The following is a 20,575-nucleotide window of genomic DNA, read 5'->3' as shown; positions in this document are numbered from 1 at the left end:
CTTAAATATCATTTCTTGGATATATACTGTTTAGCTTCTCCAGGAAATTATTTCCACCTGCCTATATTATAAACAATTTTTATACTTCTTTCTTTTCCAGTAGACTTTGTACATCTCAGAAGGTCTGTCATTTTTGAAATGTCAGTGCCTAGCTTAGTGTTTGACGCATTCATGGTAGAAATGAATACATATTTTCTGTTTAAATGGCACATTTTCCAGATACATCTGAAATAAATTAGTATTGTCATCAGAAGTTTTTTAGTGATACATATTGCAGAAGACATTCTCTAATTATTCACCAGGTTGATGTATATGCTAGTAATCATTGGATAGATTTATGATCTTTCATAATCAAGCTTAAATTTAACCTGGAGTTGGGAAATTTGATTTTTTTTCCACTCATATTTTAAGTGACAAAATTGGATTAAATGGTTTTATGTAGTTATTAAATTTCTAAGTTAGAAAATTTCATAATATTGTTAATTCAGAGCAGTACCTTTGATAACTTTTGGGCCTTTGACCTCTTTGAAAATTTGGTGAAAGCTATAAACTTTTCCTCTCACAAAATAGACATACTCAGTTTTTAGTAAAATACAAGGAGGTTTATAAATGACAGACCTCATCAGCTCTCACCTTACTAAGGCGTGCCATTTCTGGATGTCTTAGAGGTAAATTGGAAACTTCTGTTCCAGAGTGTATAGTATTCAGCACCTTAGCTTCATATGCAGACTGTTGTGACTGGCTGCTCTTGTGATGGTCCCCAGGAGCATGGACCTCCTGCCTCTGCGGCAGTCACTGTCTGCCCTAACTGCATTAACTGCTAAATTGTGTAGTTTACCTTCCAAACAAATTATAAGTCATATGACATAAGAGGTGTAAAGATACCTCTCTATTGTTAAAAAAAAAAATCGTAATAGTTCAGACATTAAGAACAAGTACCTTTGCAGATTTCATAAAATGGCGCATTAAATGGCATTTCTTAAATGGCACAAACCTGAAGCAAAAGGTAATTTTAAGAAGATATACATACTCAAAACTAGCTGGAAATTAAAAAAATTTTGGTGATCTTAACTGACGAATCAAATTCTCTTAAACTCAATTACTTGGCCCATTTATGTACATTTAATTATGACAATTTTCTGAAATGTTAGTAACTTTTGTAATGAAATTTTTCTTTAATCATTAAAATTTTTAACATGGGAAATTCAAATGGGAAAGACAAAGCCACTGTGAGTGCTGTTTTTATATCTTTTTTATGTGCGCATAGATGTATAATTCTAGTAGTATTTACAGTGTGTGCTGCTTTTTTTTTAAACTTAATATCTTTTAACATCTTCTTCTGTTACTATAATCTTTACTTTTCTAGTTTTGATTTGCCTTAATATCAAATGACTGTACTGTAATTTCATAAACATTTCTATATGCTGACATCATGGTCAAGTTCTACAGAGGGTAGCCAACTTTTCCAGTTTGAGCCCTGCAAATATTAAATCCCAGGAAACTCCTCAAGGCTCTAAGCCACATAACCAGCCTTGCTGTTCACTACTGTATTTCTCATGTCCAGCACACCACCTAGAGTGTAAGATGCCCAGTAATTATTAAATGAATGAAGTTTTCACTATGATGAATACTATAATGAACACCTGTGTGCACACAGCTTTTTCTTTAATTTTTTAACATCATTTCAGACGATTAGAAAAGTTATAAGAATCGTTTCAAGAAATCCCAAATCTCTTCCTTACATTTTCCAAATATTAACATTTTACTGTATTTGCTTCCTCTCTTCCTTTTCCCCGATCTGTGTGTTTCTCTTCCTGTCTTTGTGTATGTGGTTTTTTCTGAACTGTTTTTAAGAGCAAATTACAGATATGCCCCCTTTACCCCTAATACTTTACTATATATTTTTTAATAAGCAAGAAATTCTATATATAACCAGAGTAGTTACTAAACATCAGGTTATTAACTTTGACTCAATTACTATTATCTAGTAAATAACTCACATTCAGATTTTGCCAATTCAATCAGTTATGTTCCTTACAGCAAAAGAAAATCTAAGATCATGTATTGCATTCAGTTGCTGTATCTCTTTAGTTTCATTTAATTTGGGACAATTTGAATCTTTGTGTTTTGTGGCATTGATATTTTTGAAGAGTATAGCTAGTTATTTTGTAGAATGTCCCTTAATTTGGGTTTACCTAAATGTTTTATCCAGAGAAGGCGATGGCACCCCACTCCAGTACTCTTGCCTGGAAAATCCCATGGACGGAGGAGCCTGGAGGGCTGCAGTCCATGGGGTTGCAAAGAGTCGGACACGACTGAGCGACTTCACCTTCTTTTCACTTTTATGCACTGGAAAAGGAAATGGCAGCCCACTCCAGTGTTCTTGCCTGGAGAATCCCAGGGACGGGGAGGGCCTCGTGGGCTGCCGTCTCTGGATTGCACAGAGTCGGACACAACTGAAGCGACTTAGCAGCAGCAGCAAATGTTTAATCATGATTAGATTCAGATGATGTACTTCGGGCAGGAACCCCACAGAAGTGGTGTTGCGTCCGTTTTGTGCCTTATGTGGAGACACATGCTGTTGGTTAGTCCCAATGTTATTAACTTTGATAATTTCATTAAGGTGGTATCTGCCAGATTTTTTCATTGTATAAGTTATTGTATACTGTTAATGTAGTAACAGTCTAGAGTTATTTTACTCTTTACAGTTAGTATCTTATGAGGAGTTTGAGACTGCAAATATCCTGCTCCTCAAATGTTTATACACTAGTGTTCATTGATGATTTTTGCCTGAATCTATGTTATTCTGACTCTCATATAGTTTCATCATTTCTTTTACATTTATTAGTTGGGTTTCAACTCTAAGGATGAACTTTTCCTTTTCCCCTATTTATCTATCTTTATCAGTGTGGACTCAGAAATTCTTTCTGTATTCAATAGGTTACAATCACTTTTTATTTTAATATTCAGATTTTCCAGATTTAGCCAAAGGGAACTACTTCAAAGTGGCTTCTGTGCCCTTTTGATGTGTCCCTAGCATTCTTTGAGTACTTCCTGATTTTTTTGGCACACATGATGTTCAGCCTCATCTTAAAGTTTCTCTGCCTCTGGCCTACAATCAGCCTCCTTAAAATCCCCAAGTTCATACTGAGATCTCCAGTTCCAATCCAGTATCCTCTCGTTCATTCTTTTCTATCCTAATCTCTTTCCATATTTTAACTCCCTTCTCAGTGACAAGTAACCTGGCTCCCATTATCAACAATTACAAATTACTTAATTGCACAGTCCTATAGTGAAAAGAAAGGGATTTCAAAATTGCTAACCCATGCCTCTGAAAAGACCGACTAATTCAGTTCAGAGTTCTTGTCTTAAGCCTAAAGACATGATGTCCAAATACTGTGTTCAAAAGTTATCTGTGTTAGTTCTTCTTATATACCCTTCAGTGTATTTACGTTATTCATTTGAAATTCCATTTAGTTTATTTTTTGTTCATATTAAGTATTAGTGTTTTTCCTTCCATCCTTGTGATTTTTTTAAAGACTATGAGATATTAACTGTTTTATAAGTCAAGACTATATAAAAAGTTCTCCTTGGAAAAATGTCATTCCTTTCTATCATAATTCTCTGTATCCTTTCTATCCCATTCCCACTTGTGCCATTCCTGCATACTTAGGTGACCTTTTTTTGCTTAACAGGTATTCTGAAAATCACTCCACATTAGTTCATGGAAATCTTCATTATTTTGTTTTATTGTTGTAGAGTACTCCATTATGTGGAGCTTCCCTGGTGGCTCAGAGGTTAAAGCATCTGCCTGCAATGCGGGAAACCTGGGTTCAATCTCTGGGTCGGGAAGATCCCCTGGAGAAGGAAATGGCAACCCACTCCAGTATTCTTGCTCGGAGAATCCCATGGACGGAGGAGCCTGGTGGGCTATAGTCCATGGGGTCACAGAGAGTCGGGCACTACTGAGAGACCTAACTTTCACTTTAACTAACTTTCACTCCATTATGTGGATATACTACATTTTATTTTAACTCCTTTCCTGTTGTATGGACATTGAATTTGTTTCCGATATTTTTTAATTATTGACCATGCTGCAGGAGTAACCTTGTGGATAAATATTTTTGTACTGTTGGAAGTGTGTCTTGAGGGTAAATTTCAAAAAGTAGAATTGCTGAGTCAAAAGGTATCTATATAGTTTTGTTGGATACTATCAAATTGCCTTCCAAAAGGAGTGTACTTATTTTCATTCCCACTAATAATACATGCGAAGAGTTGACTCATTGGAGAGGACCCTGATGCTGGAAGGGATTGGGGACAGGAGGAGAAGGGGACGACAGAGGATGAGATGGCTGGATGGCATCACTGACTCGATGCACATGATTTTGGGTGAACTCTGGGAGTTGGTGATGGACAAGGAGGCCTGGCGTGCTGTGATTCATGGGGTTGCAAAGAGTTGGACACGACTGAGCGACTGAACTGAACTGAATAATACATGAGAGGGCCAGCTTCCCCATAGCCTATGCACTTTTAAATTTTTGCCAGTCTGATATGTGAGAAATTATATCTCAGTGTACCTTTTTTTTTTAATTTTTGGCTGTGCTGGGTCTTCGTTGCTGTGCATGGGCTTTCTCTAGTTGCAGTATATGGACTTCTCATTACAGCAAGGCACGGGCTCTAGAGCACACGGGCTTCAGTAGTTGCAGCTTTGGGGCTCAGCAGTTGCAGTTCAAGGGTGTTGTATTGCGCAGGCTCAGTAGTTGTGGTACAAGGACTTGGTTGCCCCTGTGGCCTGTGGAATCTTCTTGGACCAGGGATAGCACCCACATCCACCACATTGGCAGGTGGATTCTTAACTGCTGACCACCAGGGAAGTTCTCTCAGAGTACTTTAAATTTCAGTTTTTTAATCATGTAAATTTGAACATCATTTCATATACTTGAGTCATTTTTCATCTTTTATAACAGTGAAATTGGTTTTGTTTCACATCAATTGATCAGTATTGCACAGACTAGAAATTCCAGCTGAGGGAAGTGGTAAGAACAGACATTGTTGTCTTCTTTCCAACCATATTAGTTTTATGTTGGTGCATAACAATTACTAAAACTTAGTGGCCTATATCAATACTCATTTACTATCCCACGTATAGGTTGGAAGTTTAGGCATAGATTAGAGCTAAGTCCTCTGCTCAGGGATTTACCAGGCTGAAGTTAAGATGTTGGCTGGGGCTGTGACCTCATAATGACGACCAAGATCTTCCAAGTTCATTAGTTTTCAGAACTCGACCCATATGGTTATAGGACTGAAGTCCCCCCACCCTGCCCTGTTTTTTTTTTTTTGCTGGCTGTCAGCTAGATCAGTCAAATCCCACAGGCTAACCCCAAGTCCTAGCTCCATGACCTTAAACATGGCAGCTTCTTCAAAAGCAACATGAAAATCTCTATCCAGTCAGCTAATACAGAGAATCTTATAAATATAAGGTAATCAGTCCTCTCATCTTTGTCATATGATATTATCCAGTTAAAGGAATAGTTATTGCATCTCCCATCATATTCACAGATCTATGTCTACTTAAGAGATGGGGATTATACATCAGGATTTTGATGTCTTCTTTTAAAGAGTTTTTGAGTTGGTTTTGGCAGGCAGATAGATTACTACAGATTAGCTTGACCCTTTCAAGACTTATTTTTTAAGCTTTACTAGATTGGCCTAAAGCAGCCTTCACTAGTTTCAGCTGTGACCCTTCTGGGGTCTCTAATGAATGCCCAACTCAATAGTGTCTCCTCTCTGTGTAGTTAGACAAGGAATATCTCCTTGTCTTGCATGAATTCCAAGGGTCATTCAGTTTACAGCCGCCCTGCTTAGACTCATAGCGTTTCCCTGTGCATGTGTACTTTAGTATTCAACTAAGGATTCCAGGAAACCCCGTTGTACATTTCTAGAGAGATTTCTCTATAGTTTCTTCCTTTCCACTACTCTTTCCTGCAAACTCCAGCCATTTTGGCATCAGCCATAGTTTTCGTCTCCTTGAATCAGTGAAATTTCTGTGCTCTACTTAGTTTCCTCCCCAAGCACTTCCAGGGACTTCCCCGGTGGCACAGTGGTTAAGAATCCACCTGCCAATGCAGAGCAACTAAACCCGTGTGCAGCAGCTACTGAGCCTGCATTCTGCAGCTCCTAAAGCCCTTGTGCCTAGAGCCTGTGCTCACAGCAAGAGAAACCACCACAATGAGAAGCCCACGCACCGCAACGAAGAGTAGCCCCCACTCACCACAGCTAGAGAAAACCTGTGCAAAGCAGTGAAGACCCAGTGCCCCCAGAAAGAAACAGAAGTGCTCCCAAATAAAGGGCCCACATCATTTGTTTCTCTTTCTTCAGGGATCACAGCCCTGTGCTGCTTATCTTCTCATATTTAAAACATTTCTCATATGTTTCTCTATTCTTATTATGCTATAAGGGTAAGTTTTCTATCATTACTCTTATTGTCAAAGGCAAAATATTAAATAAACAATCAGAATTTGTAACTCTGACAGACAAAGTCTAAGGTGAGCCCCCACCATGGTGTCTGTCTTGTAGTGTTCATGCTTTTGTGACTCTGTCTTGTTTAGAGACTTTCTTTAGAGACCCACCTCACCAGTCAGGTAACTGGGGGTGACCTCTAACTTTGAGGTTGACCTTCAGCCAACAGCCAGAAAGAAGCTGGGCATTTAGTCTAGAGTAGCAAGCAAATTCTGCCAAATGATTTTTTCCAACAACCCAGGTGAGCTTGGCAACATACTCTTCCCCAGTTATGCCAACAGAATGAAACAGTTTGGCTGGTACCTTTACTGTGGCCTTGCAGAGGACCAGCTAGGCTGTGCTTGCACGCCTGACCCACAGAAACTATGATAGTAAATGTGTGTTTTATGTTGCCGAGTTTGTAGTACTTTGTTAAATAGCAATAGAAAGTGAGTATGATAACATTGGGATGGTTTAGTCGCTCAATCTTGTCTGGCTCTTTGCAACCCTATGGACTGTGTAGCCCACCAGGCACCTGTGTCCATGGGATTTCCCAGGTAAAAATACTGGAATGGGTTGCCATTTCCTTTTCCAAGGGATCTTCTCAACCCAGGGATCAAACCCACCTCTGCTGCATTGCAGGTGAATTCTTTACAACTGAGCCAGCAGGGAAGCCCACAATAGTATTAAATTTGCATAAATATTGTTCAAGGCCAGCCCATGATAGGGTAAAAAAAAAAAAAAATGTAATCTTACAGCACTTAAACCCTGCTCCTTGAAAGAGAAGATTACAAGAGTCGGATGTCAAATGGATTTTGTTTTCTTCCTCTTGTCAGCTCAACATCATGTCCTGTTTTAGTTTTATTCCTGTTTGGACCATAACTTTCTTATTATAGCCTCTTTTGCTCTGACATTTTTATACAGCCTTTCTTTTTTTCTGTTGATGAAAGTAGCATATTCTTTCACTCATATTATTTATGAAAGTCATTCAATATCTTATAGTTTATCTAATGCACTCTCTAAAGATTTTCTCCTTGGAGTCCTCATGATTGGTTAATTTAACTTCTTTTCATTGTGTTCCTGAGCTAAATTCAACATTTCTGGTAAACTTTTCTAGAATAGAAAGTGAATGATCATGACTGTACTGCTCCAGGAAGATACCTATTCTTATGTGTCTTAAGAACTTGTAAAAATTCCACAGCCCTTAATAATCTCAACTAAACATGCTCTGCCTCAAATTCTTATTCCAAAGTAACGTTTCATAATAAACCATGCACAGCCCCATAGCTATTATCAGTCTCTCCCTGTTCACTCCTCCAGTACCCATGGCAGTTACTCGTCTGCTCCGTCTCTGTGGATCTGCCTGTCTCAGACAAATGTAAATGGAGTCGTATAATACATGACCTTCTGCGTCTTGCTTCTTCCATTTAGGATATTTCCAAGGTTTATCCATGTTGCAGAGTAATATTGGAACTTCATTCCTTTTAATGATTGAGTGGTATTTCATTGTATGGATATACCATATTCTGTTTATTATACGAGTTGATGGTCATTTGAGTTACTTACAGTTTGGGGCCATTTTCAATACTGTTGATATGAGTATGCATTTACAAGTTTTACTGGTTATATGTTTTCATTTCTCTAGAGTATATATTTAGGAGTAGAATTGCTGCATTATGGAGCATACCAAAGTATTATAAACAACTTATTGCCCAAAAAATTAGGTGACTCAGATGAAATGGACAAATTTTGAGGAGGACACGAAATACCAAAACTGACTCAACAAGAAATAGAAAACCTTTAAAAGACCTAAAACAAGTAAATGAACCAAAAAGAAATGCCTAAACTCAGATGGCTGTAATGGTGAATTCTATCACACATTTTAGCAAGAAGTAAGAGTTACTCTTGAGCAGTCTCCTCCAGAAGATAGAGGTGGAACAACTCATTGTATGAAGCCAGTATTACCTTGATATTAAAGCCAAACAAAGATATCGTAAGAAAAAGATTATAAACCCATATCACTCATGAAAATGTACACAGAAGCCCTCAACAAAATCTTAACAAGTCAAATCTAGCAACACATAAAATAGATTATACATAACCAAGGAGTTGTCCCAGGAATAAAAAGTTGGCTTAATAATTGAACATAAATTAATGTAACACACCATAGTAATAGAAGACCAAATTCTCATGATTATCTTACCAGATACAGAAAAAGCATTTGACAAAATCCAACACCCATTCATGATTTAAAAAATCTGGAATAGAAGAAGGCTTCGTAAGCTGATAAAGAGCATCAACTGAAAAACCTACAGCTAACAGCATACTAAATGGGAAGGACTGAATGCTTTCCCCCCTGACATTGGGAACAAAGGAAGAATGTTTGCTCTGACAGATTTCTAATGAATCTAGTTATAGCCAGCCTAATAATGGAAAATAATTTTAAACATCCAGTTTGAAAGGGGAGAAGTTAAAACTGTCTTTTTTTCTTCATCATCCTATATGTATAAAAAATTCCAGGGAGTTCACTCAGCAAAAAAAAAAAATTCCTAGAACTCAAGAGTAAGGGACTATCTTTCCTGGTGCAATGTATAAGAATCATTGCAAGGGACATGGGTTCAACCCCTGGTCTAGGAAGATCCCACATGCCTCAGAGCAACGAAGCCTGTGTGCCACAGCTACAGAGCCCTCGCTCTGAATAGCCCAGGAGCCACAACTGCTGAAGCCTGCACCACAGCCTGTGCTCTGCAACGAGAGGCCGCCGCAATAAGCCCACCGAACTCAGCCGCAGCCACTGCCGCCTGTGCCTCGCAAGGAGCAGTAGCATCCACTTGCTGCAACTAGAGACAGCCACGCAAAGGAACAGACACTCAGTGCAGCCTCAATACATAAATAAATAAGTGAATTTTTAAAACTCAATAATAAGAATATAAGCAACTTGGTTTTTTAAAGGGGCAAAAGATTTTAATATGTAATAACATTATATCTAATATACATTATATATAATATACATTATAAAGGACAGAAATGGTATGGACCTAACAGAAGCAGACGAGATAAAGAAGAGGTGGCAAGAATACACAGAAGAACTATACAAAAAAGATCTTTACGACCCATATAGCCACGATGGTGTGATTACTGACCTAGAACCAGACATCCAGAATGTGAAGTCATGTGGGCCTTAGGAAGCATCACCCTGAACAAAGTTGGTAGAGGTGATGGAATTCCAGTTGAGCTATTTCAAACCCTAAAAGATGATGCTGTGAAAGTGCTGCATTCAATATGCCAGCAAATCTGGAAAACTCAGCAGTGGCCACAGGACTGGAAAAGGTCAGTTTTCGTTCCAATCCCAAAGAAAGGTAGTGCCAAAGAATGCTCAAACTACTGCACAATTGCACTCATCTCACACGCTAGCAAAGTAATGCTCAAAATTCTCCAAGCCAGGCTTCAACAATACATGAACCATGAACTTCCAGATGTTCAAGCTGGGCTTAGAAAAGGCAGAGGAACCAGAGATCAAATTGCCAGCATCCACTGGATCATCAAAAAAGCAAGAGAGTTCCAGAAAAACATCTACTACTGCTTTACTGACTACACCAAAGCTTTTGACTGTGTGGATCACAACAAACTGTGGAAAATTCTTCACGAGATGGGAATACCAGGCCACCTGACCTGCCTCCTGAGAAATCTGTATGCAGGTCAAGAAGCAAGAGTTAGAACTGGACATGGAACAACAGACTAGTTCCAAATCGGGGAAGGAGTACATCAAAGCTGTATCTTTGTCACCCTGCTTATTTAACTTAAATGCAGAGTACATCATGAGAAATGCTAGACTAGATGAAGCACAAGCTAGAATCAAGATTGCCGGGAGAAATATCAATAACCTCAGATACGCAGATAACACCACACTTATGGCAGAAAGCAAAGAAGAACTAAAGAGCCTCTTGATGAAAGTGAAAGAAGAGAGTGAAAAAGTTGGCTTAAAACTCAATATTCAGAAAACGAAGATCATGGCATCTGGTCCCATCACTTCATGGCAAATAGATGGGAAACAATGGTAACAGTGACAGATTTTATTTTGGGGGGCTCCAAAATCACTGCAGATGGTGACTGCAGCCATGAAATTAAAAGATGCTTGCTCCTTGCAAGAAAAGTTATGACCAACCTAGACAGCATATTAAAAAGCAGAGACATTACTTTGTCAACAAAGGTCCGTCCAGTCAAAGCTATGGTTTTTTCAGTAGTCATGTATGAATGTGAGAATTGGACTATAAAGAAAGATGAGGGGGCCGGCCTCTGCCGCTGCCCAGGAGTAGCCGGCCCAGAACCTCCTGTGGGCCCACGCGGAGCCCGTGGGCCCGCCTGCGCCGCCCGCCACCTCTCAGCCCTTCCGGGCGCCGCTGGCCGAGCCCCCCACGCCCCCTGAGATGGTGCGCAAGCGGAAGGGGGCCGGGGTCCCCGCCTGCACCCCCTGTAAGCAGCCCTGCGCTCCCCCGCCGTCCCGGGAGGGGCCCCCGCGGAGGCTGGCAGGGACGCGGTCTGAGCCGGGGGCGCCTCCCCCTCGGCCGCCGGGCAGCCGCAGCACCAGTGCGACGACGCCCACTGTCCGGAGGGCCCGGAGCTGCTGGGCAACTGCCACAAGGAGCCGCCCCCCGACGCCCCGGATATCAACCAGCTCCCGCCCTCCATCCTGCTCAAGATATTTTCCAATTTATCTCTGGGTGAACGTTGCCTTTCTGCGTCATTGGTTTGCAAGTACTGGCGTGGTGACCTTTGTTTAGATTTCCAGTTTCGGAAGCAGCTGCATCTTAGTAGTTGTCAGCAGGTCACTGATGAATTATTGGAAAAAATTGCACCAAGAAGTCAACATATAATTGAAATCAGCATTTCTGACTGTCGCAGTATGTCTGATACTGGCGTATGTGTTCTAGCATTTAAATGTCCTGGACTTCATAGGAATACAGCTTACAGGTGTAAACAGCTTTCTGACACCTCTATTATTGCAGTTGCCTCTCACTGTCCTTTACTTCAGAAAGTTCATGTAGGCAACCAGGACAAACTGATGAAGGACTCAAAACAGCTGGGGTCGAAATGCAGAGAACTCAAAGATATCATTTCGGCCAGTGTTACAAGATCTCAGATGAGGCCATGATCGTCATAGCTAAGGGCTGTCTGAAATTACGAAGAATATACATGCAGGAAAACAAATTAATTCTCGACTGACATCTTATCGTATTATTGTGTTCCACACTATTTAGTTCCTCCTAGATCCTTCCGAATTTCACATGCACGGCTTCAATCAGCTCCTGGAGAGCGGATAACATACCTAGGGACCTAGGTCTTGCTGGACAAGCAGCCAATCATGAACAGGGGCAGACTTGGCCTTAAATTTTAATTCTTATATTTTTTTGCATTTCAAAGTATAGATATTCATTTTATCTATTAAAAAGTAAAACCCACTAAGTGTACTGTAGGGAATATTTATCTTACAAAGGAAGGATTATGTAGAAATGAGCCCACCTGCTGGTTTTATTTTCCTTTTCCAGTAATGTTTATATTGTAACTTAAACATTTTTCTGGCTCTAAAAATTAGGTATGTCTTTGTTTTCTAGTGCATATTTCTGTTATTTAAACCTGCTTGTACACATATGAAGAAAACCAATTTGAAACATTTCTGTTTATGCACAGAGTATACCTTAATGGTATCTTGGGCAGAGGGTAAGGACCTCACCTTTACAAGGGAAGTAGAAATGGTGGATTTGCTTACAGAGCTTTAAATTCAGTTCAGTTCAGTCACTCAGTCGTGTCCAACTCTCTGCGACCCCATGAATCGCAGCACGCCAGGCCTCCCTGTCCATCACCAGCTCCCGAAGTTCACTCAGACTCACGTCCATCGGCACAGTGATGCCATCCAGCCATCTCATCCTCTATCGTCCCCTTCTTCTCCTGCCCCCAATCCCTCCCAGCATCAGAGTATTTTCCAATGAGTCAACTCTTCACATGAGGTGGCCAAAGTACTGGAGTTTCAGCTTGAGCATCATTCCTTCCAAAGAAATCTCAGGGCTCTTCTCCTTCAGAATGGACTGGTTGGATCTCCCTGTAGTCCAGTTCAGTTCAGTCGCTCAGTCCTGTCCAACTCTTTGCGACCCCATGAATTGCAGCACGCCAGGCCTCCCTGTCCATCACCAACTCCCGGAGTTGACTCAAACTCACGTCTATCAAGTCAGTGATGCCATCCAGCCATCTCATCCTCTGTCGTCCCCTTCTCCTCCTGCCTCCAATCCCTCCCAGCATCAGAGTCTTTTCCAGTGAGTCAACTCTTCTCATGAGGTAGCCAAAGTACTGGAGTTTCAGCTTTAGCATCATTCCTTCCAAAGAAATCCCAGGGCTGATCTCCTTCAGAATGGACTGGTTGGATCTCCTTGCAGTCCAAGGGACTCTCAAGAGTCTTCTCCAACACCACAGTTCAAAAGCATCAATTCTTTGGCGCTCAGCTTTCTTCACAGTCCAACTCTCACATCCATACATGACCACTGGAAAAACCAAGCCGTGACTAGATGGACCTTTGTTGGCAAAGTAATGTCTCTGCTTTTCAATATGCTATCTAGGTTGGTCATAATTTTTCTTCCAAGGAGTAAGCGTCTTTTAATTTCATGGCTGCAGTCACCATCTGCAGTGATTTTGGATTTATGTAGCTGTAAATTGGGAATTTAGTCTATATGTCAGAAGGATAAAGCCAATTCTGTCATCAGTTTAAAAGAAAAATAAGATTTTGGTGAAATCTTGTCTAAGTGGCTTTAACACTATTAGAGAACTTAAAAAACTGTTACAATATCAAACTGTTTTAGAATAGCAACACAAAGTTGGGGTTACTGTTTCAGATGTATATTCATGTAAAAATTAGGTTTCAGTATTGGCACTTAGGTAACAAAGGAAAATATGGTATATATATTTGTATTTTAATGAAATACTGGCACCATATAAAATGTTAATTTTTAAATCAGTGGGCCAGAGTTTCAGTGTGGATATGGAAATAGAGATTGTCATTTTATAAACTGCAGGAATAAATATATGTGTTTTAAATACTGAAGTATTCAGTTTTAAATTTTTCTTTCATTTTGAAAACATGCAAGAGCTAAACTAGAGTTTTAATTAGTGGTTAAAAGCAGTGAATAAATAAACCTGTCTAAAAATTAAAAAAAAAAAAAGAAAGCTGAGCACTGAAGAATTGATGCTTTTGAATTGTGGTGTTGGAGAAGACTCTTGCGAGTCCCTTGGACTGCAAGGAGATCCAACCAGTCAATCGTAAAGGATATCAGTCCTGAATATACATTGGAAGGACTGATGTTGAAGCTGAAACTCCAATACTTTGTCCACCTGATGCAAAGAACTGACTCCTTAGAAAAAATCCTGATACTGGGAAAGACTGAAGGTGGGAAGAGAAGGGGATGACAGAGGATGAGATGGTTGGATGGCATCACCAACTTGGACATGAGTTTGAGTAAGTTCCAAGAATTGGTGATAGACAGGGAAGCCTTTGCAAGTCCATGGGCTCACAAAGAGTTGGACACGACTGAGCAACTGAACTGAACTGATACATTATATCAACGATATAAGAATGACTAATAAGCACATGAAAAGATGTTCAACATTATTACTCAGAGAAATGCTAGTTTAAAATCATAATGAGATACTTCTTAATACTAAATGGCTATAATCAGAAAGACCAAAAATAATAGGTCTTGGAGATATGGAGAAACTGGAATCTTCATGCATTGTTGGTGGAAATGTAAAATGATATGGCCACTTTGGAAGATACTTTGGCAGTGTCTTTAAAAGTTAATCATAAATGTACCTTCCTACCCAATAGTTCCCCCAAGAGAACAGCAAACATTTCCACAAAAACTTTTACACAATGATCATAGCAGCATTATTCATAATAATCAAAAACTGAAAACAAGCCATTACCCACCAACTGGTGAATGAATTAAATGTCATGTAGTCTCTCCATGCAGTGGAATACTTTTAAGACAAAAGGAAGTATTGATTCCTACTACAACATGGATAAACCTTGAAAACAGCATGCTAACTGAAGGCAGATAGATGCAAAAGACTACAAATCAAGTGATTCATTTATATTACGTGTCTGGGAAAGGTAAATCTACAGATCAAAAAGCAGACTACTGGAGGCTGTTGGTGGGAACAAGCATGACTGCAGATAGGCGCTAGGGACCTTTTTCAGTCATAAACTAGATGGGGTGATGGCTGTACCACTCTGTCAATATATTAAAAACCATTGAATTTTATACTTAAGTTGGGTGAATTTTATGGCATATAAATTGTATCTCTCTAAATCTATTTTTTTTTTAAAGATGAGATGGGTGCTTGCCTTGGCAGCACATGTACTAAAATTATAACAATACAGAGATAGGGATTAACAGATACTAACTACTATATATAAAATCAATAAACAATAAGGATTTACTGTATAGCTCAGGGAACTATATTCAGTATCCTATAATAACCTGCAATGGAAAAGAATGGAGGGGAATATATGTATAGATACAGACGTATGTATAACTGAATTACTTTGCTGTACACCTGAGCAATATTTAAACCAACTAAATCATTTTTAAAATTTTTTTTTAATTAAAAAAGATGAGATGGGAAGCAAGAGGTTATGCCAAACACTATGTATTCTTGCAGGTAGCTTCCTGCTAACCTTGTGAGGTGATTGATGGCATCTTATTTTGTTGTTGAGGACATTGAAGCTCAGCAAACATCAATTCCCTGATCAAAATTGCCCAAGTAATTGAGTTGCTAATAATATAGATAAAAGATATATGTTGATTAAAATGTGATTTACTGACTGGGAGAAATAATTTGAAGTTCTTACTAAGTTATTACACTCTAGTGCTCATGGGACATTCATGCTGAAGACACTTAGAATGTGACTGGAGGATGCCGGAGTGTATGGTTAGCTGCTCGGTTGTCTGGGTCTTTGAGACCCTGTGGACTGTAGCCCATCTTTGTCCACAGAATTTCCCAAGCAAGAATACTGGAGTAGGTTGCAGTTTCCTCCTCCGGGGGATCTTCTCAACCCAGGGATCAAACCTGAGTCCCCTATGTCTCATTGGAGATTGGCATTATTGGATTGTGTCTCTTTGGCAGGCACATTTTTTACCATTGTGCCACCTGGGAAGTGGTTGGAAGATAAAACCAGAAAAAACTACTTAGAGTGGTTTCTGGAGTCATTGTCTCTTCAGATCAGATCAGTCGCTGAGTCATGTCCAACTCTTTGCAACCCCATGAATCGAAGCACGCCAGGCCTCCATCACCAACTCCTAGAGTTCACTCAGACTCACGTCCATCGAGTCAGTGATGCCATCCAGCCATCTCATCCTCTGTCATCCCCTTCTCCTCCTGCCCCCAATCCCTCCCAGCATCAGAGTCTTTTCCAATGAGTCAACTCTTCGCATGAGGTGGCCAAAGTACTGGAGTTTCAGCTTGAGCATCATTCCTTCCAAAGAACACCCTGGGCTGATCTCCTTCAGAATGGACTAGTTGGATCTCCTTGCAGTCCATGGGACTCTCAAGAGTCTTCTCCAACACCACAGTTCAAAAGCATCAATTCTTCGGCGCTCAGCTTTCTTCACAGTCCAACTCTCACATCCATACATGACCACTGGAAAAACCATAGCCTTGACTAGATGAACCTTTGTTGGCAAAGTAATGTCTCTGCTTTTGAATGTGCTATCTAGGTTGGTCATAACTTTCCTTCCAAGGAGTAAGCATCTTTTAATTTCATGCCTGCAGTCACCATCTGCAGTGATTTTGGAACCCAGAAAAATAAAGCCTGACACTGTTTCCACTGTTTCCCCATCTATTTCCCATGAAGTGATGGGACCGGATGCCATGATCTTCGTTTTCTGAATGTTGAGCTTTAAGCCAACTTTTTCACTCTCCACTTTCACTTTCATCAAGAGGCTTTTTAGTTCCTCTTCACTTTCTGCCATAAGGGTGGTGTCAACTGCATATCTGAGGTTATTGATATTTCTCCCGGCAATCTTGATTCCAGCTTGTGTTTCTTCCAGTCCAGCGTTTCTCATGATGTACTCTGCATATAAGTTAAATAAACAGGGTGACAATATACAGCCTTGACGTACTCCTTTTCCTATTTGGAACCAGTCTGTTGTTCCATGTCCCGTTCTAACTGTTGCTTCCTGACCTGCATACAGATTTCTCAAGAAGCAGATCAGGTGTTCTGGTATTCCCATCTCTTTCAGAATTTTCCACAGTTTATTGTGATCCACACAGTCAAAGGCTTTGGCATAGTCAATAAAGCAGAAATAGATGTTTTTCTGGAACTCTCTTGCTTTTTCCATGATCCAGCAGATGTTGGCAATTTGATCTCTGGTTCCTCTGCCTTTGTCCCTTAGCTTATCTTAAATTCACTGATGAAATTATTCAGATTTTCTTTGTATACATGTGGGATTTTAAGAAAGTGATGCTGAGTAGTCTAAAAATGGCTGTGGAGAGTGAAGAAAGAGTGAAATAAATGTCACTTTAAGCTTTTGACCTCAAGATATGGGCGATTTCATCTCAGAACTTTGAAAAGAAAGTACTGCCCATAAGTGAAATCAAGTTAGATAACGTGAGAAATTGGTCAAGAAAAGATTGAAATTTACTAGCAGCAGAAGAGAAATGAGAACAGACGTTTACCTTCCTACAGAACAGTGTGCACATCTTAGGAAAAGAGTGTCAAAAAGTGGAAAAGTGTATGAATCTGCCAAACATAAGAGCCAACATAGCTTCAATAGCCCAGTGACATAAACTGATTTGATAGATTTAGAACTGAATGATGATATTGTGATTAATAATATCCACAAAGATGTAATTTGTACTTATGGACAGCACGAGTGAAGAGGGAATCATCTTATATTTTTGAGAAGGGCAGAAAGAATAGTAAGTAAATCCTCCCTTTTCAGTTAACAGTAAGAAAGGTATGTTTACCTGAACCATTCAGAGACTACATAGCACTTTCATGTAACGTGATAGGAAATGGGGACAGTAGAGTCAGTACTGAAGTAGATGGGGTCTGATTTCCTCCTAGCTCTGTGATATGTTTGCTATGACCAGTGCATTTTCTTGGCAAAATTCTATTAGTCTTTGCCCTGCTTCAGTCCGTATTTCAAGGCCAAATTTTCCTGTTACTCCAGGTGTTTCTTGACTTCCTACTTTTGCATTCCAGTCCCCTATAATGAAAACGACGTCTGTTTTGGGTGTTAGTTCTAAAAGGTCTTGTAGGTCTTCATAGTACCGTTCCACTTCAGCTTCCTCAGTGTTACTGGTTGGGGCATAGACTTGGATTACTGTGATATTGAATGGTTTGCCTTGGAAACACCCTCTTCCAACAACACAAGAGAAGACTCTACACATGGACATCACCAGATGGTCAACACCGAAATCAGATTGATTATATTCTTTGCAGCCAAAAATGGAGAAGCTCTATACAGTCAACAAAAACAAGACCAGAAGCTGACTGTGGCTCAGATCATGAACTCCTTATCACCAAATTCATTCTTAAATTGAAGAAAATAGGGAAAACCACTAGACCAGTCAGGTATGACCTAAATCAAATCCCTTGTGATTATACAGTGGAAGTGAGAAATAGATTTAAGGGCCTAGATCTGATAGATAGAGTGCCTGATGAACTATGGAATGAGGTTCGTGACATTGTATAGGAGACAGGGATCAAGACCATCCCCATGGAAAAGAAATGCAAACAAGCAAAATGGCTGTCTGGGGAGGCCTTACAAATAGCTGTGAAAAGAAGAGAAGCAAAAAGCAAAGGAGAAAAGGAAAGATAAAAGCATCTGAATGCAGAGTTCCAAAGAATAGCAAGAAGAGATAAGAAAGCCTTCCTCAGCGATCAATGCAAAGAAATAGAGGAAAACAGCAGAATGGGAAAGACTAGAGATCTCTTCAAGAAAGTTAGAGATACCAAAGGAACATTTCATGCAAAGATGGGCTCAATAAAGGACAGAAATCGTATGGACCTAACAGAAGCAGAAGATATTAAGAAGAGGTGGCAAGAATACACAGAAGAATTATACAAAAAAGATCTTCATGACCCAGATAATCACGATGGTGTGATCACTGACCTAGAGCCAGACATCCTGGAATGTGAAGTCAAGTGGGCCTTAGAAAGCATCACTACAAACAAAGCTAGTGGAGGTGATGGAATTCCAGTTGAGCTATTTCAAATCCTAAAAGATGATGCTGTGAAAGTGCTGCACTCAATATGCCAGCAAATTTGGAAAACTCAGCAGTGGCCACAGGACTGGAAAAGGTCACTTTTCATTCCAATCCCAAAGAAAAGCAGTGCCAAAGAATGCTCAAACTATCGCACAATTGCACTCATCTCACACGCAAGTAAAGTAATGCTCAAAATTCTCCAAGCCAGGCTTCAGCAATACGTGAACCGTGAACTTCCAGATGTTCAAGCTGGTTTTAGAAAAGGCAGAGGAAGCAGAGATCAAATTGCCAACATCCGCTGGATCATGGAAAAAGCAAGAGAGTTCCAGAAAAACATCTATTTCTGCTTTATTGACTATGCCAAAGCCTTTGACTGTGTGGATCACAATAAACTGTGGAAAATTCTGAAAGAGATGGGAATACCAGAACACCTGAACTGCCTCTTGAGAAATTTGTACACAGGTCAGGAAACAACAGTTCGAACTGGACATGGAACAACAGACTGGTTCCAAATAGGAAAAGGAGTACACCAAGGCTGTATATTGTCACCCTGTTTATTTAACTTATATGCAGAGTACATCATGAGAAACGCTGAACTGGAAGAAACACAAGCTGGAATCAAGATTGCCGGGAGAAATATCAATAACCTCAGATATGCAGATGACACCACCCTTATGGCAGAAAGTGAAGAGGAACTAAAAAGCCTCTTGACAGAAGTGAAAGTGGAGAGTGAAAAAGTTGGCTTAAAGCTCAACATTCAGAAAACGAAGATCATGGCATCCGGTCCCATCACTTCATGGGAAATAGATGGGGAAACAGTGTCAGATTTTATTTTTGGGGGCTCCAAAATCACTGCAGATGGTGACTGCAGGCATGAAATTAAAAGACACTTACTCCTTGGAAGGAAAGTTATGACCAACCTAGATAGCACATTCAAAAGCAGAGACATTACTTTGCCAACAAAGGTTCTGTGGTCATGTATGGATGTGAGAGTTGGACTGTGAAGAAGGCTGAGCACCGAAGAATTGATGCTTTTGCACTGTGGTGTTGGAGAAGACTCTTGAGAGTCCCTTGGACATCAAGGAGATCCAACCAGTCCATTCTGAAAGAGATCAGCCCTAGGATTTCTTTGGAAGGAATGATGCTAAAGCTGAAACTCCAGTACTTCAGCCACCTCATGCGAAGAGTTGACTCATTGGAAAAGACTCTGATGCTGGGAGGGATTGGGGGCAGGAGGAGAAGGGGATGACAGAGGATGAGATGGCTTGAGGGCATCACTGACTCGATGGACGTGAGTCTGAGTTAACTCCAGGAGTTGGTGATAGACAGGGAGGCCTGGCGTGCTGCGAATCATGGGGTCACAAAGAGTCGGACACGACTGAGCGACTGAACTGAACTGTGATATGTGAAAGAAACGTTTCTTCACAGTAAAATGATGAGAGTTGAATTCTAGGTGTTCTTAGTACAGGTCAGAAAAAGGCTTCAGCATAGGTTTTGAAAGAACAAAACTGACTAAATTTTTAATACAGCTGTGAATAGAGAAGAGAGTCTTCTATAGCTTAGTGACAGATTTTATCACTGAGAAAATTTTTATATACATCTTTTTTCTAATATGTTTATGGGTTTGAAATATTTATTTTGATTGGTGTAGTTCTTATATCATTTCTGAAGTCTTTTATACTTCTAGACATATGCCTTTAGTTATTTTTGTACTATTTCTGTAAATGTTATTAATATTTATTTTAGAAAAATATACATCTTTTTCTTGATTTCATTACTTTGTTTTGATTTTTCTGAAGAGACTAAGCAGATTTCTAAA

The 20,575-nt window shown here is 39.9% G+C and overlaps 1 protein-coding gene across 5 annotated transcripts in view; it reads left to right on the top strand.

Moving 5' to 3' along the window:
• The window catches only part of POU2F1 (POU class 2 homeobox 1), a 213,882-nt gene that overhangs the window by 179,242 nt on the left and 14,065 nt on the right, over window positions 1-20,575 (top strand). The gene's annotated exons all lie outside the window — the stretch shown is intronic.

The sequence above is a fragment of the Bubalus bubalis genome, chromosome 6 (assembly GCF_019923935.1).
Source record: "Bubalus bubalis isolate 160015118507 breed Murrah chromosome 6, NDDB_SH_1, whole genome shotgun sequence".
NCBI lineage: Eukaryota > Metazoa > Chordata > Mammalia > Artiodactyla > Bovidae > Bubalus > Bubalus bubalis.
The sequence above is the reverse complement of the archived record's forward strand: the minus strand, read 5'-3'. Positions and strand labels throughout refer to the sequence as shown.